This window comes from Phoenix dactylifera, chromosome 4 (genome assembly GCF_009389715.1).
Source record: "Phoenix dactylifera cultivar Barhee BC4 chromosome 4, palm_55x_up_171113_PBpolish2nd_filt_p, whole genome shotgun sequence".
NCBI classification, from domain to species: domain Eukaryota; kingdom Viridiplantae; phylum Streptophyta; class Magnoliopsida; order Arecales; family Arecaceae; genus Phoenix; species Phoenix dactylifera.
Window position 1 is genome coordinate 32,252,917 of NC_052395.1, and position 22,556 is coordinate 32,275,472.

Below are 22,556 nucleotides of genomic sequence, written 5' to 3' on the forward strand. Positions count from 1 at the left end.
AGAGATCTGTGATTTTCTTGCCCTTTCTCTAGCGTATTAATAATGCGAGGAGGAGGTGCTTGGATCATTACGACGTGAACCAACTCTTGGTGAGGATAACATATGGTACGGCATGTGAGAAGAGAACAATTATGGATTCAGGCTCAGCTCTGGGGCAGGCTCAAAATTTGTAATGGGATTTGTCTGGTGGTCCAACTCGAACAAATGTAGCATCTGGCCAACTTGCTGGCCCAATTCAACAATGATCACCATGACCAAGGTTCACCGTTTACTGGCCTGAACCAGACGATATGGAGCATACCGTATCATACCAATTCGGTACCGGTATCTGATACGGACGGCATATTGACACTCGGTATGCCAAAAAAAATTTGTACCATATCATATTGACAATGTGCTAGTGTGGCATCGAGACAACGAACCTTGACCACGACCATTATCATCGCTCCTGTCATCATCACCACCAACGCCACAAGTATCATACTCTCCATGGGAAGTACCACCACCATGATCAATCACCACAACCGTCATCACATGATCAATCACCACCGCTACAATCATCCACCATCACCCAGAGACATATGATAATGGTACCATTGTTATGGATGGGCTTGCTGCAGTTAGCATTCTCTAGGGTTGGGGTGGTGTTGGGGATATCAACCTGTGGAGGTCCATCCATGCATGGCCATTTGATTTGTAGAGTTTTTGAAGCTAATTGCTACGAGACTTTCTACATGCTAATTTTAGTAGCCCATACGAAGGCCAGGTTAGGGTCGGTGTCCATTAGATCGACGCTGGGGAGTTGTTGGTAGACATGGAGGTTGAGTGGGGCAGCAGGTGACGGTGGCAACATGGGGGAGAGGGAGAGAGGGGTTGTGGAGGGTGCGGTGATGCCGGGAGGAGAAGGAGGCGAATGGGAATGAGAGGTTACTGATGGGGGTAAAGAGGAGAAATTATACTCTACATCAGGTGCACCACGTGGCGGTGCACCATGCCAATCACCTCGTCTCATATCAATAGGCCCTATTTACCATATGCCCATCTCAGATTGCCGCCTCCCATCCCCTTCCAACCTCATTCCTTAGATTGTTCTGTGGTGCATCGTCGGCAATGCCCGTAGTGTAGAGTATAATTTTAAATATAAAAAAAAAGGATGAGGAGGATGAAACAAAGAGTATATAAGAATTTTTTTTGAAAAAAGAATATTTAAACACGGATAAGGGTATGTACTAGGGTTTTTCAAATATTTCAAGATTCATGTGATAATGCTGTGAGCCTTTTACTAAAGGTTTGGTTAGCGGAGATGGATGGAAGGAGCACTTTGTCAGAGAATGTAGCTCGGTGGGCTATTTGAAATAGTTTAAAGTAGAGGGGATCACAGTGCAAAACGTTATATGCTTACTGTACTCTTTGATTTAAAATCAAAGCAAGATGTTCTTGAAAATTTAGATTTTCCAAATATATTAAAAAAAGTAAATCCTGAAACAGTGGACCCACTTTTTTCTATTGAACTTCTATTTAGTCTGTGTGGAATCATCCCTTTTACTTTTATCTATCCTCCATGATTTCTTTCTTTACGTGCTTTTAAATTAATATATTCTTGTGACAACAGTTGAATGTTCGCACTTGACAAGCAACACTACAAGAAAAAAAAGCTTTGGCGACGCTTTTTAAGGTCTTTACCGACGCTTATAAGCGTCGGCACATTTCTTCCTGACGCTTTTCAAAGCATCACCAAAGCGTCGGCTATGTAAGAGTGGGGAAAATATTTGCCGACGCTTTGAAAAAGCGTCGCTAAAAAGTATAACCAACTAGTTCAATCACAAATTTCAACCGTGGGGTCACTGGGTAACCGGCATAATCTTCTTTGGATGAGACTGACCATCACCCCTAACGGCCCTCCGTCACCTACTCCGTCACCCCTAACGGCCCTCAGTCCTCACCTACCCCCTTTAAAACCCTCCCAAGTCCCCACACCACCTCTCATCCACTCCATCCCAATCCTCGCCACCCACCCGGCTCCCGTCTCTCTCTCTCTCTGCCTTTTTTTTTTTTTTGCTGAAACTCTCTCTCTGCCTTTGGTCTCGAGTGGAGAGTAATGGAGAAGGCCCTGCTGGGGCTTTTCGCCGCAGTGACACTCGCCATCGCCCAGGGCGTCGAGTTCGACATCTTCACCGACATCTTCGACATGGTCTTCACCGTCTACGGCGAGCACTGGCGCAAGATGTGCCGCATCATGACCGTCCCTTTCTTCACCAACGGCTGGTGGAGGCCCGCCAGGTGGGAGGAGGAGGCACGCCAGGTGGTGGTGGACGTCAAGGCCAACCCCAACGCCGCCACCGAGCTGGGTGGACATCTTGGCGAAGGTGGTGGTGGGGATGATGGCGAAGACGCGGCGCATCAGGCCGTGGGCTCAGCACTTGGACGCCAAGCCCAGTGCCTTCTCCAGGACCAGCTCGGTGTCCATCATCGCATCTCCACCTCCGCCCTCCTAATTCCCCACCACCACTTGTTGATCCGCCGATGTGGGGCTAAATCGAGGACCTAATTAGTTCTACCCTTCTCTTGATCTCCGGATCCTTTTGGGGAGGTCAGGATGGGATCTCTTGATCTCTGGATCATTCAACTGATTTTATTTAATTGAGATCGAGAAAGAGCAATGAAGAGAGGAGGGGAGAGGGGTGCGGCCTCTGTTCAAAAATGGCCTCCGACGACGCTTTGAAAAGCGTCGGCCTTTTTTTATATTTCGACGACGCTACTTAGCGTCGTCTTAGCCCACGAAGCGTCGTTTATTGCCGACGCTTTTTTAAACCGTCGGCGCTAGACAAAAAATTGGCGTCGCCAAAAAAGCGTTGGTAAAATCCATTTTTCTAGTAGTGAATCATTGTGAGGAATTTGCACTATAGCGTAGCAGTGATCATAAAGGATCTGAACCAAATCTAATTTGTTTAGATGAAACGGATGCAAATTTAAACACCTATGAGATAAATATGGTGCCTCACCTATTTCCATTATCAAATTTGTTGGGATAAAATGCATCGAAAAATTGCAATTTGTGATTTGAAATAATAAATTGAAATAAAAACTTAATATCTACAAAATTTTTCAAAAATTAATTGGTTGAAAGCTTGCATGAGGCATATGATTAACATTATCTTAAGAATGTGATTTGCCCCCTACATACTGGTATGCAGTGATCTCGTTTTTAAAGTACAATAATTTGGCTCAGTTTGATCTTCCTCTAACAAGCACGATCGCTAAGAGGCTTGAGCCTAATGACTTCTTCAACAGTCTAGAAAATAAAAGAAGAAGAAAATCAAAAAAATGAGGAGAGAAGAGAAGAAGTTTCTACCTCAGAGAATCTTTCGAGAACAGAAGTGAGAAAGAGAATAGAGCGGATTAATTCTTTGCTAGGGGTCAATGCTAGACTCGAGCCTATTGATCAATGTGATGCATGCCGGCCAACCCTAGCAGGCGCGTGTGACCACCAGCCTATTCCCGCAAAGCCCAATTTAGACTTGAAAAGAAAAAAAATTTTAAGTAAGAAGGCTTGTTTTCATATATCCCATATGCAACTAAAAAAAAATGAGTTTAAAAGTTTTGGAAACACGAGGTAAGTTTGATTTTATTTTTTAATAAATTTAAATTATTTTATAAATTAAAACTCCAACAAAGATGGCATTATAGAGTTGGTGGATTTAAATAATAGATTAATAGTAGAGTTTGGTACAAGAAAACAATGAGCTACATCATCCTTCTCCTCTCTGAGCTTCTACATGATGTTTCTTTTTCCTTTCTGCAACCAGGAAGGACAAAAACCTGGCTCTAAAATTAAGGACGAGACTGGAATCCAGGTCACTGGTACCAACCCCTGACAACTTTATCAAATGCATTAATTGGCTCCCTTTTAGATTCCTACGCACGTTGACCTACACTTCGATCCAACTGGTGAGATATATAAAGAACTTACCTGACCCAGTATAATGGATGAAAGATCTTATTGATCCATAGCAGACAATTCAAGTGAGATTAGAGTCATTGTTGCCACCATGCAAATGCATTCAAACCCAACTTTATCAGTAGTGGTGATACACCACCCATGTCGCATTCGTATTTGGTATCAACAGGAATACCTTTGGACTTGGATTTTCTTTGTTGGGTATATTTCAGTGACTTGGCCCTTCACTTTGTTTTAGTTTTGGTACGTAGCACTTTATTACATCATTTCTTTTGCATGCTTTGGCCATGGCATGGCTTTGTTTTCCTTTGCCACTCTGGTTTTACTTTTTAGAATTAACCATATAGAAATTCCCCTGTAGGTGGAGAGAAGTATTTGGCACCACAAGTTTTGAACTATTTCATAGCTTGCTTGGCAGTTGATTAATACAGATAGATCGAATTGACTACCCGGCATCATTGAGATATTGAAAAAGGCTTCGATAGGGAGGCCATGCATTGTAGTATCTAAAGGAGAATATTACCTAAGTTACCACAGGGATTATTTGAATGTTAGGTTCATTTTGTTAGGCTCTTCCAAGAGTAATCATGAATGCTTTATTTCTACCTATTTGAATTTCTAATGCCCTCAAAATTTTGAGTTGGCAACATAATATGTTTTTAGTAAGAACTAGTTTGCACTCATTATTTTGTGAACATAATTAAACTTAAATTTTCCTTTGGCACTTCTCTCTTCATGAGAGTGATCCTGAATCAACTAAAGATGGCCATTATTATTTTAAAGAAATGTCATATAAATTTAAGCAATCATGTACTCACTCACTGATCTTTAGTCCTTGATAATTCTGGTAAATGCCCTAAGGACTAAGGAGACAAATTCAGGTCAGAGTTGGCAAAATTTTCGTTTCTCCTTTGTTTTGAAGCTTTATTTACATACTGTAAATTATAAACAATTCTTTCAACAATGAGATGGCATGTTATTGGCTTAGGTATTTGTCTTGTAAATGTTCTTCTCCTTCAAGCAAACTGAGCCTGACTATCTTATGGAACTGAATTGAATTGATACTAGGAATATATTACGGCTTTTAAAACTAAATTGTTGGTGATTTAACATTTTAAAGAAGATAATGTGATTTTGTTTCATTTGTTTACACTCTAGCCCCCGCCCACTAAATTACCCTTCACCTCCACCTCAAGAATTTCCGCTTGCAATTTAATTATCACCTAGTTATCCAATTTAACATAGTGTCTGAAACAATTTGATCGTGATGTTTCTCTAGATCCTTTATCAATCACCCCTAATCATACTCTAAAATTAAGTCTTTGCTTTCTTTAGCAAGGTAAGCACTTCATCTACACAACTTTTTTCATTCTATAGATATGTGGCTTCTCCTTTATTTGGCTATAATTTCATCTGAATTTCATGTAATTCTATTAGAATAATTCACACTAAGAAATATTAATTAGATAGTCTTGCTGCTTCTACATTAGTTCTAGTTTAGGTGATTGTTGTGATCGAACTAAATAAAAGCAACAAGGTATGCCCTTTGAAACATTTGTCTGTGAATTCCAATACTTCTTATTCTATTTCTTCTTATTCTCTATTTTGAAATATCATAAGCCTTGCTTTTAAAGTAGGTTATGTGAAGTATGATGGAGATCGCCTATGACAAAACCAAAGAAGATTGGAGAACTTTTAATGAACAGAGTTACTGTTCATTGTCTGGCATGGTACCGTGAACAGTACCTTTAAGCCATTGATATTATATATATTCATCATAAAACTGAGGGAATATTACAGTCTATATATAGACACATACAACCGACTTTGCTCTACCAGATTACAGCTGTGGCTAACAGAAATATATTCTAGAGTGGTCTAGAGGATGCTGGAAGGATCCTGAGGCTTCCGAATTCTGTTAGAGAGTAACATAATTCATTTGAGATTTGAATCACTACTCGCATCTGAGCATACATGTCAATAGGCCCCCTCAAGCTGAAGGAGCAGAAAGAACCTTCAGTTTGGCACAAAAATCCTTATGACGTTGAGTAGATAGAGCCTTGGTGAAGAGATCAGCTGGCTGATCTAAGGTAGAAACATGGGCTAAGGCAATTTCCTTGCTCTGCACTCTTTCCCTAATGAAATGGTAATCGACCTCGATGTGTTTCGTCCTTGCATGAAACACCGGGTTCGAAGCCAACTAAAGTGCTGAAATGTTGTCACAATGCAATAGGGTAGGAGATGTAGAGGAGATTGAAAAATCAGAAAGAAGCCGTCGTAACCAAATGAGTTCAGCTGAAGTAATGGCAAGCGCCCGATATTCTGCTTCGGTTGAAGATTTGGCGACAGTCGGTTGCTTCTTGGAAAGCCATGAAATCAAATTATTACCCAGAAACACACAAAAACCAGTGGTAGACCTTCTATCATTGATATCTCCCGCCCAGTCCGAATCACTAAAGGCATGAAGTATGAGAGATCCAGGTGTAAAATGCAGTGAATGATGAATTGTTCCTCTGATATAGCGGAGCACCCGCTTTAATTGCTCAAAATGATGTAGCAGCGGAGAGTGCATGAATTGACTTAAGTAATTCACAGCAAAAGCGATATCCGGGCGAGTAATCGTTAGATACTAGAGTGAACCTGTAACTCGCCGAAAGAATTCAGGATCAGAAAAAGAAATGCTCTGCTTGGGAGCTTTTGAAATAGACAACGGTGAGGTAACAGATTTACTGTCCATCATCCCAGTTTTGTGCAAAATATTCAAGGCATATTGATGTTGACTAAGAATGAGGCCATCAGAGGAATAAGTAGCATGAATTCCAAGAAAATGAGATAGCCTGCCGAGGTCTTTAATCCTGAATTTGTCTTGAAGACATAACAGAAGTTTATGTAGTTCTGCGTTGTTGTTGCCCATGATGAGAATATCATCTACATAGATGAGTAAATAGAGACTAACTCCTTTGCAGTGATAGAGAAATAAGGAGGAATCGGCAGAACTGACAGTAAAACCAAATTGAAGTAAGGCTTCTGAAAAAGTGCAAAACCATTGACGAGGCGCTTGTTTGAGCCCATAGATCGCCTTCTTTAAATGACAAACATGCTCCGGGAAATTCGGATTCTGAAATCCTTTAGGCTGATCCATGTAAACGGATTCCTCCAAAACACCATGAAGGAACGCATTCGAGACATCTAGTTGTTTGATTTCCCAATGAAATGAGAGAGCAATTGAGATAAACACACGGATGGTTTGGAATTTTGCTACGGGACTAAATGTCTCATGATAATTGATACCATACTCTTGTTTAAACCCTTGGGCTACCAAGCGAGCTTTGAATCTAGCAATGGAACCATCAGATTTTCGTTTAATTCGATATGTCCACTTGCAGCCGAGTATATTAGTGGCAGTGCTTCTAGGTACCAGCTCCCATGTCCTTTGATCTAATAGGGCATTAAACTCTGCTGACATAGCAGCCCTCCATCTTGGATCATTGACAGCTTTTGTGAAACAACTCGGTTCTTCTTCCTGACTGGTTGAAATTTCTGTTGAAGAACTAAGTAGAGATAGGATATGTTTAGGCTTTAAGGATCCTGTCTTAGATCTGGTAATCATCGAGTGGGTGGGCAAATGTTGTGAAGACTGATGAGGTAATGAGGGATATGGACTTGCTGTCACAGGAACTGAAAGTAGAGGCTGAGTGTTTAGTGGAGGTGAGGAAAAAGTGGAAGAAATAGGTGGTATAGGAATGCTGGCAGTGTGTAATGAAGATGACGATCCTGCAGAAGATGTAGGTGAAGGTGGAGTAGCCGGTGGAACAGGACATGAAGTGGGAACAAATGCTATAGGGGGAAACGAAGGAGTGGAAAGGATTAGTGGAGAAGATGAATGGAGTTTCTGTGCTGAGGAGAATGGAAAACAATTCTCATCAAATGTGACATGGCGAGAAATGTAAATTTTGTTATGGACTGGATCATAACAACGATAACCCTTGTGGTTTGAGGAATAGCCAAGGAAAATACATGAAATGGACCTGGGAGAAAATTTGTTAACTGAATAAGGCCTGAGCCACGGAAAGCATCTACAGCCAAACACTTTAAGAAATTTGTAATCAGGAGCTTTATTGTACAGACACTCAAAGGAAGAGAAGTGTTGTAGGACTGCCTTAGGAAGACAGTTAATAAGATGATTTGCAGTAAAAAAAGCTTCGACCCAGAAGTCAGAAGGCAAAGAGGAGTGAAACAAAATACTGCGTATGGTTTCAAGAAGGTGTCTATGTCGTCGTTCAGCCACCCCATTCTGCTCAGGGGTATATGGGGTGTGTTGCTGGTGGTCCAAACCGAGAACGATTGGCACAGCGGTGTGAACGGGGTTCCGTTTGAGTTGCCTTGGTTGATGTTGATTGCGCTCCACCTTCCACCGAAAAACCTGCAAGCAAGCCTCGCACCACCACTGGGGTAGTGGGGGCCCTCCGACGATCAAGTCAGAGGAGATTGGAGGAGAAGGAGAGATAATAGTAGCAAGTAAGAGAATGCTCTGGAAGTTCTTGCTTACCCCCCCTTCTTCCCCCAGCCGCATATATACCAGGCTGGGGGGTCTTTCAGGGGAGTTCGTCATCGTGGGGCACGATGGAGCTGCCACTGACACGGCCGTTACAGGGCGTCGTGGGGCAGCGCTGGGTACGGACATGACAGGGCATAGTGGAGCTCCGCCTTGTACGGCCGTTACAGGGGATCGTGGAGCAGCGCCAGATACAACCGTTGCAGGGAGTAGTGGAGCAGGAGGCTGCGGCGTGCCTCTGGGGAATAGCCTGTCGTTGTCGAGAGATGTCCGACTCGGGGTCGGGCTGCGGAGACGAAGATGTCCGACTCGGGGTCGGATTGCTGGATCAAGGGGCTGCCGACTCGGGGTCGGGCTGCGGAGCCGAAGATGTCCGACTCGGGGTCGGATTGCTGGATCAAGGGGCAGCCGACTCGGGGTCGGGCTGCGGAGCCGAAGATGTCCGACTCGGGGTCGGATTGCTGGATCAAGGGGCTGCCGTAGTCTTCCTGGGCGCGCGTGCCGGTCACGTGGGGCATGGTGGCTAAGTTCCCCCGTAACAGTAGCCCCCCACTTCCGAGCCTGGAACCAGAAGGGGAACGGGTGAAGGGAGTGATGCTTCGGGATTGCCGCCATCCCTCGGAGAGGCGCGCGCGCTTCGAGCTCCCCGCCTTCTTTATGGCGTATGGCGGTTGTTGCTGACCTGGCAGTCTGAGGATTTCGGCGGACATCCTTCCTTAATGGCGTCGATTCGCCTTTGGGGCGCGAGCGACCAGGAGCTTCATTCGCGCCTGGAGGAGGCTGAGGCTGCTCGCATTGCTGCCGAGGCGAAGCACAAGGAGGCTCAGGCTGATCTGCTGAGGGTCTCCTCCGAGGCGGATGACCGGATTGTGGCGAAGGTCTTGGAGGCGAAAGCTCAGATTATGGAGCGGGCAGAGGCGGCGCTGGCCGAGAAGAGTGCGGAGATCGGGCGTCAGGCGGTACAGGCTTATCGTCAGTCCGCCGAGTTCACCCGTGATATGTCGGAGGCGGTACAGGCCTATCGTCAGTCTGACGAGTTCGTCCGTGACATGTCGGACGCGGGGTCCGACTCCTTTGTCTTAGGCTTCGAGGAAGGCCTGGCAAGGGTGTCGGCTAAGTACCCCGAAATTGACCTGAGTGGGATCTCCCTTCTCGACTCCCCTCCGGCGCCATTGCCTGCTGATTCTCCAACCGTCTCCCTACCCCTTGCGGACGTGCCGGGCGTTCCCGACCCGGGGGTTCTTCCAAGCTGACCCTCTGTACTTTTCTTTGTGTGTTGGCGTTTTGCCAAGTTGTATGGGTCTCGGCCCTGAAACAATGAAAGTTAATGCAAATAGAGTTTCTTCATTTCACTTTCGTCCTTCTTCTTTTTAACTCTTGGTAGCGTTTCGCTGACTCCCGACTCTTGAAATTCTTCTGGCGCTAGGCCAGGTATCTGAGGGTTAGGCCTCAGGAAATTCTTCCGGCGCTAAGCTAGGCATCCGAGGGTTAGGCCTCAGGAACTTCTTCCGGCGCTAAGCCAGGCATCCGAGGGTTAGGCCTCAGGAACTTCTTCCGGCGCTAGGCCAGGCATCCGAGGGTTAGGCCTCAGGGAATTCTTCCGGCGCTACGCCAGGCATCCGAGGGTTAGGCCTCAGGAACTTCTTCCGGCGCTAGGCCAGGCATCCGAGGGTTAGGCCTCAGGAACTTCTTCCGGCGCTAGGCCAGGCATCCGAGGGTTAGGCCTCAGGAACTTCTTCCGGCGCTAGGCCAGGCATCCGAGGGTTAGGCCTCAGGAACTTCTTCCGGCGCTAAGCCAAGCATCCGAGGGTTAGGCCTCGGGAACTTCTTCCGGCGCTAGGCCAGGCATCCGAGAGTTAGGCCTCAGGAAATTTCGCTCGTTGGTCGGCCAAGGCTGGCGCAAGCCGAGGCGACCGGTCGGGGCTTCAGGCTAGTCTGCTCCCGGGATGATCATCGGGTTAGCCTGGCATCCGAGGGCCAAGCCTCAGGAGATTCCGCTCGTTGGTCGGCCAAGGCTGGCGCAAGCCGAGGCGACCGGTCGGGGCTTCAGGCTAGTCTGCTCCCGGGATGATCATCGGGTTAGCCTGGCATCCGAGGGCCGAGCCTCGGGAAATTCCGCTCGTTGGTCGGCCAAGGCTGGCGCAAGCCGAGGCGACCGGTCGGGGCTTCAGGCTAGTCTGCTCCCGGGATGATCATCGGGTTAGCCTGGCATCCGAGGGTTGTCAGGCCTCAGGAAATTCCGCTCGTTGGTCGGCCAAGGCTGGCGCAAGCCGAGGCGACCGGTCGGGGCTTCAGGCTAGTCTGCTCCCGGGATGATCATCGGGTTAGCCTGGCATCCGAGGGCCGAGCCTCGGGAAATTCCGCTCGTTGGTCGGCCAAGGCTGGCGCAAGCCGAGGCGACCGGTCGGGGCTTCAGGCTAGTCTGCTCCCGGGATGATCATCGGGTTAGCCTGGCATCCGAGGGCCGAGCCTCGGGAAATTCCGCTCGTTGGTCGGCCAAGGCTGGCGCAAGCCGAGGCGACCGGTCGGGGCTTCAGGCTAGTCTGCTCCCGGGATGATCATCGGGTTAGCCTGGCATCCGAGGGCCGAGCCTCGAGAAATTCCGCTCGTTGGTCGGCCAAGGCTGGCGCAAGCCGAGGCGACCGGTCGGGACTTCAGGCTAGTCTGCTCCCGGGATGATCATCGGGTTAGCCTGGCATCCGAGGGCCGAGCCTCGGGAAATTCCGCTCGTTGGTCGGCCAAGGCTGACGCAAGCCGAGGCGACCGGTCGGGGCTTCAGGCTAGTCTGCTCCCGGGATGATCATCGGGTTAGCCTGGCATCCGAGGGCCGAGCCTCGGGAAATTCCGCTCGCTGGTCGTGCGCCTGTCGCTTGCCGCCCGACGGGATTTCTCCGTGGCCAGCTGCGATCGTGTTTCTCCTCCTCTCCAAGCGTTGCCTGGGGAACACCAGATGGGCATTAAATGCTAATTGAGGGGTTACCTGGGAAATCGGATCGCCAGTTGCTGCTTGCGAGGAGTGTCAGTTAAGCGGCCGCGATACGCGCGTTCTTCGAGGCGGATGCGGCCTGGGCGCGAGCGGAGATACGTGGACATAGGGGTACAGGCCACCCGGAGTGTCCTGCACAAAGAATGCGATTAAGGAGAATGACGCTTAGGAAATCGCGGGAAGATACGCCTCGAGAGCCGGATCGGCTCCGGATTCAATGCGCCCGCATTTATTGGAGCCACCCGCATCGGAACGACCGGGGGGCCGCAGTTTGGCTATAATTAGGTGCAGGTGCGATGGAGCCTGCCAAGCCGGAGCTGTTCAGATTGCCATGGATCGTGGGCCTCCTCTCCGGCGCATGGTTGAGAGACCCCTATCGAAGGAACGGGAGGCGCGCCCTTCGCGACTTCCGCCAACTAGCCGTTTCATCTGGGATCAACAAGGAGGTTCTCCCCGGCGGAACTCCGCTCTAGGCGTTTCATCCGGGATCACGTCTCCCCTCCTTGAAGTTCAGCCTCCCGATTGAGCTCCGCACCAGACGCTTGATCCGGGACCGCGCCTCCATATGCTCTTCTCCCTTGTATTCCTTCTCTCCCCTAACACTGGGGAGGACCGGAATATCCCTTGGAGGTGGCGTTCCCCTGGAGGCAGCGGGAGCTTCTTCTGCGGTGGCTCCTCGTCTTTTTCGTGAGGCGTGGATGGCGCCTCTGGGTAGGAGCAGTGTGGACTTCTCCTTCGTCCACTTCTTCTTCATTCGCGCCGGCCCTTCGTCTTTTTCGTGAGACGCCGATGGCGCCTCCGGTTGGAAGCACCCACTTCCGGCGGGATTGCAGCCGCTTCGGATGGAGGTTTCGGGATCCCAGATCTTCAGCTCCTCGGAGTCTCCACCTCTTCTTTACTTTCTTTACACCCTAATTCTCCTCTGGGAATTCCTTGTAATCACACGAGCACGCCATTGTAACCAGAAATTATTGAAATAAAAAGTGTTATACATTTTTGAACTGTCTTTCTGGCATTGTCGTTCTACTGGTAATACATCCGCAGGTTAGCGGAATTCCAGCTCCTTGGAATTTCTCGACCATCTAGGGCCTCCAACTGGTAGGAGCCAGGTCGGTTTACCCAGCGAACCCTATACGGGCCTTCCCAATTTGGCGCTAGCTTCCCACCTTCCGCAGGTTGAGATGCTTTAGCTCGCCTTAGCACCAGATCTCCGATTCTGAAAAGCTTCGGTCGGACCTTGGAGTTGTAATATCGGGCCACCCTCCGCTGATACATCGCCATCCGAACCTGCGCCATTTTCCTCGCTTCTTCCAAGAGATCCAGGTTCCCTCGGAGTTGCTCCGAATTGGCCTCGGGTCGGTGCGCGGCCACCCGAGGTGAGGGGAGTCCGAGCTCCACGGGGACAACGGCTTCCGTGCCATAGGTTAGGCTGAAAGGCGTCTCCCCGGTAGGGGTCCGATGCGTGGTCCGATACGCCCAAAGGACATTCTCGAGTTCTTCGACCCAAGCTTGCCCCGTCCGACCGATTCGCGCTTTGATTCCTTGGAGGATTGTCCGATTTGTGACCTCGGCCTCGCCGTTGGTTTGGGGATGCGACACAGATGTGAACCGATGCTCGATCCCGAACTCCTCGCAGAAGTCACGGAAATGCTTGTTGTCGAACTGTCGACCATTATCCGAGATGAGGACCCGAGGTACCCCAAATCGGACAATGATGTTCTTCTTCACGAACTTCCGGACTTGCGCCTCCGTGATAGTGGCCAGCGGCTCTGCCTCCACCCACTTGGTGAAGTAGTCGATTGCAACAATCAAAAATTTCCGCTGAGCTGAAGCGACGGAAAATGGTCCGAGGATATCCATTCCCCACTGGGCGAAGGGCCAGGGTGCAGTGATTGGTGCCAAGGGGACAGAAGGGACTCTCTGGACGTTGGCGTGGCGCTGGCAGGTGTCGCATTTCCGTACATGATCCTTTGAGTCCTCCAACAAGGTAGGCCAATAATAGCCTTGCCTCATGATCTTGTGCGCCAAGGACCTAGCCCCCAAGTGTGATCCGCAAATGCCTTCGTGGACTTCGCCGAGGACGTAGGCCGCTTCCGAGGGGCGAAGGCACTTTAAGAGGGGGGCGGTGAACGAGGTCCGATACAGCCTCCCTTCATAGAGTACGTAGTGGGCGGACTTCATAACAAGTCGCCGAGCTTGATCTTCGTCTTCAGGGAGGATCCCTTCGGCGAGGTAGGCGACAAGCGGGTCCATCCAAGACGGCTCCGGATCAATCGCCATCACCGCTCCAGCCTCGCCGATGCTCGGGGCATCCAGGGTCTCCAGGTAGATCGCCCTCGACAAGTTGTGCGCGTCTGCGCCCACTAAGCGGGACAACCTGTCGGCCCTGGCATTTTCACTTCTTGGGACCTGCTGGATGTCGACACTGCCGAGGTCGGGAATGAGTGCTTGCACCTTCCGGACGTAATTCTGCATGGTCAGGTTCCGGGCCTCGAACTCCCCACGGACCTGCCCGACCACCAGCTGGGAGTCGGTGAAGACCTTCAGGCGCCGGATGCCGAGCTCCTTGGTGAGTTTGAGTCCCGTGACTAGGGCCTCGTACTCCGCCTCGTTGTTGGTCACTGGAAATCCGAACCTCAAGGCATACTCGGCTATCACTCCATCAGGACTGGTAAGGACCAGCCCGGCCCCTCCACCTTCGGGGTTCGACGACCCATCGATGTGAAGCGTCCAAATCGGGAGGTCGAGGCTGGGTGTTTCCGGCGACCTAGGTTCCGCCTCCTGCACCGTGCACTCAGCGAGGAAATCCGCGAGCACCTGGGCCTTGATGGCGGGTCGGGGCTGGTAGCGGATGTCGAACTCACCAAGTTCTACTGCCCACTTCACCAGCCGTCCCGCATTCTCAGGATTGCTGAGGATCTGCCGCAGCGGTTGATCGGTCAAGAGGGTGACAGAATGGGCCTAGAAATAGGGGCGAAGCCTCCTGGTCGCGGTCAGCAGCGCGAAGGCGATCTTTTCAGCCTTCGTATACCGCATCTCGGCATCCCGTAGGACCCGGCTGATGTAGTACACAGGCTTCTGGAGCTTTGCCTCTTCCCGAACCAGTACCGCACTGACTGCGGTTGGGGAGACCGCCAGATAGAGGTAGAGCATCTCTCCTTCTTGCGGCTTGGACAGCAGGGGAGGAGACGCCAAGTATTCCTTGAGCTGGTCGAATGCTGCTTGACATTCGGCCGTCCAGAGGAAGTCTTTTGGGCGTTTCAACACCTTGAAGAAAGGTTGGCAGCGTTCGGCCGATTTTGCCACAAATCGTCCGAGCGCGGCGACCCTCCCAGCGAGCTCCTGAACCTCCTTCACTTTGGTCGGAGGGGACATATCTTGGATGGCCTTGATTTTATCCGAGTTGGCTTCGATCCCCCGCTGGTTGACAATGAAACCGAGGAACCTTTCGGCCGAAGCGCCAAAGGCGCACTTCGCTGGGTTCAGCTTCATGCGAAACTTCCGCAAGGTGGCGAAAGTCTCCTCCAGATCCGCGATGTGCTGGTCTGCACGGCGGCTCTTCACCAGCATATCGTCCACGTACACCTCCATGTTCCGGCCGATTTGCTCTTTGAAGATTTTGTTGACGAGGCGCTGGTAAGTGGCGCCAGCATTCTTCAGACCGAAGGGCATTACCTTGTAACAGTACAGCCCCCGGTCTGTTATAAAGGCAGTTTTCTCCTCGTCCTGTGGAGCCATCATTATCTGGTTGTAGCCGGAGAAGGCGTCCATGAAAGACAGCAGCTGATATCCGAAAGTCGCGTCGACCAGTTGGTCTATCCGCGGAAGCGGAAAGCTATCCTTGGGACACGCCTTGTTCAGGTCGGTGTAGTCGACGCACATCCTCCACTTTCCGCTCGCCTTCCGGACAAGTACGACATTTGCCAGCCACTCGGGGTAGCTCACCTCCCTTATGAATCCTGCCTCCAAGAGTTTATCTACCTCCTGGTCGACCACCCGGATCCGATCCGGGGCACAGTGTCTCTTCTTCTGCTTTACTGGTCGGTGGGTCGGGTCGACGTTGAGGGCGTGAGAAATGACCTCCGGGTCGATCCCAGGTACATCGGCCGCCGACCAGGCGAATACATCGGCGTTGGCTCGGAGGAATTCCACCAACCGAGCCCGAGCTCCCAGGTCGAGATTGGTGCCGACCCGGATCGTCCGGTCCGGGCGACCTTCCTCGAGGGGAACTTCGATCACACCCTCAGCCGGCTCTCCGTGCCGCAAGGCCACCTCGTCTCTGGCGTCAAGGGACTCGACGCTTAGGGCTTCCACGGGCTTCTTCCCTTTGAGAGTTGATAGGAAACATTGCCGTGCGGTCGGTTGGTCACCTCGGACCTCTCCAATCCCGGCCGCCGTGGGGAACCGCATGAGCAAGTGGTACATAGAGACCACCGCGCGAAGGGCGTTCAGCCCGGGTCGTCCGAGGATAGCGTTGTAGGCCGAGGGAACACGGACGACCAAGAATCCGAGTTGCACGGTGGCTTCTGCGGGTGCGGCGCCCGCAGTCACAGGCAGCTCGATGACGCCTTCCGCTGGGACAGCGTCACCGGTGAATCCTATGAGGGGGGTGGATACTTTGTGCAACAACTGTCTGGACAAGCTCATCTTTTGGAAGGCCTCGTAAAACAAAATATCAGCTGAGCTTCCACTATCCACAAGAACACGCCTTACATCATAGTTTGCCATAGTGAGGGAGATCACCATGGCGTCATCGTGGGGGGTCTGAACCCCCTTTACATCTTCATCACAAAAAGTGATTACATTACCGACCCTTTGCCTCTTTGCGACGGCTGCCCCTGACGCTTCAGTCGAGCCCCCTGCGTTCCTCTCGGGCCGGGGGCAGCCCCCAGTGATAGTGTGGATCACGCCCGCGACGGGTCGATTTTGCTCCCGAGGCTCCTGAGGGGCCGGGTCGGCCGGACGCGGGTCTGCGGGGGGACGTCGGTCGTTCACATATCGACCGAGATGCCCTCGGCGGATGAGAGCCTCGATCTCGTCCCGAAGCTGGAAGCAGTCTTCGGTGTCGTGGCCGTGGTCCCGGTGGTACTCACAGTACGCCCGAGAGGGCCTCCTCCTAGGAATCTTCTTCATCTGTCTCGGAACCGGGAGGTCCTCCCGCCCCTTGATTTCCATGAGGATCTGGGCCCGGAGAGTCAGGAGAGGAGTGTACCGGTTGAAACGTCGGGGCGGAGAACGAGGGCGTAGGGCGCCGTGGTTCCTCGCCGGCGACAGGCTTCTGCGCCGACGTTGAGGCGTCGGGCTCCTCCTCTGGCGTGCCTCTTTTCACCTTTTCTTCTCGAGCTTTGGAGGGATCTCGGCGGCCTCCTTACTTCGGTGGGCGGCCGCCTCCTCGGCGTCCGCATACTGGTTCGCCCGGGACAACAGCTCCGGGAAGCTCCGCGGCAGGCGTTTGTCCAGGAAGAAGGTGAGTCTGCCCTTTCGGAAGCCACGCTTCAGGGCTGAAAGAGCCACCTCCTGGCTCAGGTTCCGGACTTCCAGCGTAGCCTTGTTGAAGCGGGTAAGATAATCCCGCAAGCTTTCTCCCTCGTTTTGCCGGACATCAAAGAGGGAGTCGGAGACCAGTCGCCGCCGGCTACTGACGGCGAAATGGGTGATGAAGAGGCGAGTAAACTGGTCGAAGGACTGGATTGAGTTAGCCTCCAAGCCGGCGAACCACGCCCTTGCCGGGCCACGGAGGGTCGCCGGGAAGGCCTTGCAGAGGAGAGGATCTGATGCTCCATGGAGGAGCATAAGGGTCCTGAAACTCTCGACGTGATCCCGCGGGTCCGCCGCCCCGTCATAGGGCTCGATCGCCGGCATTTTAAACCCCGGCGGATTCGGGGTCCGCAGGATCCTCGAGGCAAGCGCCGGCTGGGAGGAGATCTCCAAGTCGGCGAAGGGATCTTTGGAGTGGCCCTTCAGGACCTGGAGTTGTCGGTGGAGATCGTCCACCCGCCGGTCCAGGGAGCGCGACCGATGGGTGGGAGACAAGGAGCACCGAGAGGGGGACCGACTGGAGCGCGGGTTCCTTGAGGACTGGGGGGTCTGGGAACGCGCCCGGGCCCGCCTCTCGTACCCCGCGCAGCTCCGATGGGAAGGTCCCGGCAGAATGGACCGTGCTCGAGAATCTTCCTCGCGCCGGCGCTCCTCCCCATGGGAGAGGAAGGAGCGCGGGTTGAGGAGGACAGGTGAGCGCTCAGGGAGCAGCGGCTCCTGGGCCCGCTGCGGCGCCCGAGACATCACACCCTGCAGGTTCTGCACTGCCTCCGCGAGGGTGCGAACCTGCTGGGCTAACTGGTCGAACTGAGCGGCTTCGACCATCTGAATGGGAGGTGGAGCGGTGGAGTGTTGCTGAGAATGTGTTGGAGACGCAGCGGCCTCCCGGCCGGAGGCGCGAGAGGCCCCGCGACCGGAGGCATTGGAAGCTCCACGACCACCTCGCCGTGCCATTACGATCGCTCTGAGATTCGTTCCCTTCCTCTAGCGCCATCTGATGTGGGGTCGGAACCCCGACACCAGCCCGCACACCGGACGAGCAGGGAAAGCATCCGCGTCCTCCCCGAGGTATTGTCCGCTCTGGGATTGCCGCTTCGGGTCTGCGGGAGGTCGCCCAGGGAGGTCGCCCAGGGCCGGAGCCCAATGACAGTCCCAATGACAGTCCCGAGCCCTGCCGGCGCGGGGGTCCGCGGAGGTACTACCCCTACCCTCACGGTTTTGTCCTACAAAAGGGCCCTCGGTGAGAAGAGGTATTTGCACCCCCCATTTAAGGCACAGACCTTTCCGCTGATTATCCGATGTGGGACTAAACTGGGAACCCCATCCCACAACACAGCCCTCCGAGCGGGAAGGTCTGTGCGTGGCCGGGGCCCTTCCTCCAGCGCCAACTGTTGCTGGTGGTCCAAACCGAGAACGATTGGCACAGCGGTGTGAACGGGATTCCGTTTGAGTTGCCTTGGTTGATGTTGATTGCGCTCCACCTTCCACCGGGAAACCTGCAAGCAAGCCTCGCACCACCACTGGGGTAGTGGGGGCCCTCCGACGATCAAGTCAGAGGAGATTGGAGGAGAAGGAGAGATAATAGTAGCAAGTAAGAGAATGCTCTGGAAGTTCTTGCTTACCCCCCCTTCTTCCCCCAGCCGCATATATACCAGGCTGGGGGGTCTTTCAGGGGGGTTCGTCATCGTGGGGCACGATGGAGCTGCCACTGACACGGCCGTTACAGGGCGTCGTGGGGCAGCGCTGGGTACGGACATGACAGGGCGTAGTGGAGCTCCGCCTTGTACGGCCGTTACAGGGGATCGTGGAGCAGCGCCAGATACAACCGTTGCAGGGAGTAGTGGAGCAGGAGGCTGCGGCGTGCCTCTGGGGAATAGCCTGTCGTTGTCGAGAGATGTCCGACTCGGGGTCGGGCTGCAGAGACGAAGATGTCCGACTCGGGGTCGGATTGCTGGATCAAGGGGCTGCCGACTCGGGGTCGGGCTGCGGAGCCGAAGATGTCCGACTCGGGGTCGGATTGCTGGATCAAGAGGCAGCCGACTCGGGGTCGGGCTGCGGAGCCGAAGATGTCCGACTCGGGGTCGGATTGCTGGATCAAGGGGCTGCCGTAGTCTTCCTGGGCGCGCGTGCCGGTCACGTGGGGCATGGTGGCTAAGTTCCCCCGTAACAGGGTGGATAATTGATGCTGAATGCCAGACAAGGAGAAAAAATGCTGAAACTTTTTATTGACGAACTCTCCTCCCCCATCTGACCGAAAGGCTTTGATGGAAGATGAGAACTGTTTTTCTACATAGGTTTTGAAACTAGAAAAGACAGGAAATACATCAGATTTTTGTTTAAGGGGAAACACCCACATAATATCTGAAGCCTTGTTTGGATGAGATTGGAGATGGACCCCAAACGTCAGCATGGACAAGTTGAAGGGGAGAAACAGACTTCGCTTCAGATGGTGGAAGATGAATTCGATGACATTTTGTAAGGCTACAGGATTGACAAAGCTCCTGATGATTGTTTGCTGGAGATAGAGACAGAGTGTTACTGAGATGTGAGAGCGTAGAGGAAGACGGATGTTCCAGCCGTAGATGCCAGAGCTGTGAAGGAGAGATTGTCGCAGAGAGAGCTATAGGTATCGGAAGTGATGAAGACGGAGGAGTGAAAGTGAAGGGGATTGTATACAGCCCATTAGTACAATTGCCCTGAAGTAATGTTTGATTGGTTGCCTTGCTCTTAATTGTGCAGCCATTTGAATCAAACGAAAGAATGCAGTTATTTTCAGAGGCCAATTTGTAAACGGAAAGCAGATTATGTGACATTTTGGGAACGTGGAGAATGTTAAAAAGATGTAAGGAATGTGTAGAAGAAGAGATGTTACCAGATCCAGTGTGAGCAATTGGGATAGAAGAACTGTCGCCAAGATTCACTTGCTCCATGCCTTGATAAGGTGCTGAAGAATGAAGAACGGATGGATTATTGGTGATGTGGGATGTTGCTCCACTGTCAATAATCCAATTATTCCCAGAAGTTGATGCTGCCGAAGTTGGAGTAAAAAATGCTTGAGGTGATGCAGATTGTCGCTGAACTGTGTTAGGTGGAGCAGAATGACGGTACCAGCATGTAACTGCAGAATGTCCATGTTTATGACAGATTTGGCATTCTATCATATAGGTATAGTGACCAGATCTTCCAGGTGAAACTGAAGACGACCCTCTAAAACGGCCTCTGCCACGATACGAGGAAGAAAATCTGCCTCTTCCTCTACCGCGAGTTGAAAATAGAACAAGTGTAGAATTTGGAACTGAAATTGGAGCAGAATTTCTGGTGGTCAGTATGAGATCTTCACTACATAATAACGCACACAATTCATCCAAAGGAAGTGAAGAGGATCTAGTTCGAATAGCTGTGGAGAATGAATCAAACTCAGATGGAAGACCATTCAAAATACGGCTCCGTCCCGAGCTTCCGTCGTCGGCCCTTGTCATTAGACCACTATGCTATATAGTATGATATCTTCATTTTCTACCTGAGAACCAGCAGCTTGTAATGCATCGACTTTCAATCTAACACTACTTAGATATTGTGTCATGGATTGTTCAGCCTTTTTAATAGTGTGCAGTTCATTTTTTAACTGCAAAACTCTGGATCTGGTTGAGGAATTCAACCTATTCTCAAGAGTCATCCAGATCTGAGAGCAGTTTTCCAGATTTACAACATAAGAGAGAATACCAGCAGAAATAGTAGAGTTAAGCGCTGAAGCAAGGAACTGATCTACAACAAACCAATTTGTAGAATCTGGAGCACCATGAGAGTTTATGAAGGATGATGCATTGATGGACCCATCGAGAAAACCGTAGAACCCGCTGGCGCTGAATATGCGAACAATTTGAGACCTCCAAATGAGGTAATTTTCCGCAGTGAGATGATTCGGAACCAACGAATGTATTCGGCCAATAAGAAACTTGAGAGTTGAGGGTATCCCGGATTCATCTGGGACTTTGGTGACATTGCTGAATCTGAGATCGTTGTTTGACTCAGGGGTTGCCATTGCCGCCGGAGAAGATAGAGATGCAAGTTAAAAAAAATGGATCACAGCTCTGATACCATGACAAAACCAAAGAAGATTGGAGAACTTTTAATGAACAGAGTTACTGTTCATTGTCTGGCATGGTACCGTGAACAGTACCTTTAAGCCATTGATATTATATATATTCATCATAAAACTGAGGGAATATTACAGTCTATATATAGACACATACAACCGACTTTGCTCTACCAGATTACAGCTGTGGCTAACAGAAATATATTCTAGAGTGGTCTAGAGGATGCTGGAAGGATCCTGAGGCTTCCGAATTCTGTTAGAGAGTAACAGAATTCATTTGAGATTTGAATCACTACTCGCACCTGAGCATACATGTCAATAGACTAGAGAGCGATTCTTGCCATTAAATATTAGTTGTACTAAGAGCTTCTGATAATCTTGTTAAAAAGTTGGATCCTTTTGGACTGATATAATTTATACATGATCAACTGGCTCTTCTTATTGCCACCACAAAAATCTGGCTTTTGTTATTCAGAGTATTTTTCCCCTTTTTCTTCTTATGTATTTAACACTCTAATAACCATCCATGAGGAGTGTGATTGAGCATAGATCATTTCAGAACACCCATATATTTGATCGATAACATTCCCATCGCGCACAAATTGAAGGAAATCACACAGATCATTTCAGAACACCCCCATATTTGACAGGTAACATTTCCATCGCACACAAATTGAATGAAGCCTATATTAATCCAGTAGAGCCAGTCCACAGCAGTCCCTGAAATCTTGTAACATGTGCTATTGACAGGTCCAGGAAATGCAAGCAAGCAGAAGCTTAAAGGCTATAAGAAATGGTAGCCTTATGGAACACAAGACTACTAACCTGAATGCCTTGCTGAGAAAAATGGAGGAAGAAGAGAAGGAATGGCTAAAAGATACCCCGGCCAGAGGGGTGCTCGAGTTGGTCAACTAGCAAAACTCATACTAATTAAGGTCCAAAACAACACTAACTTTAGGTTATGGCCTCATAGATTTTCCATGAGATTTTAAGACCATACCGCTTGTACGTAGTTTTATCGGATCCTTTAGACTATACTGTCGATCATATCCCGCAACCATAGAATTCAAGGAGAATGCAATGAGATTAAAGAAGGAAACTAATCATGGGGACCACGTGAGAGAGACAAGTCCATGTGAAAAAGAGAGAGGACCACGGGCCATGCAAACCCTAGCAGGCTATGCATGCAGCTTTGATGCATGGGACCACGCCCTACTCTAAAAAACTTCCCACTTTCCATGCCACACTGGAGCCCCACCTCCAACTGGCCTTTGATCCTTCGTTTTTTCTTGGGTCTCACGCAGCCATGGCAATTACTACAATCCCCCCTCTGTCCTATTAAAACAAGGCTGCATATCTGCACCGGCAAAACAAAGCCATGCTCCATGCTTCTTTCAGTCCCTGATTTCCCACCATTTGGGCC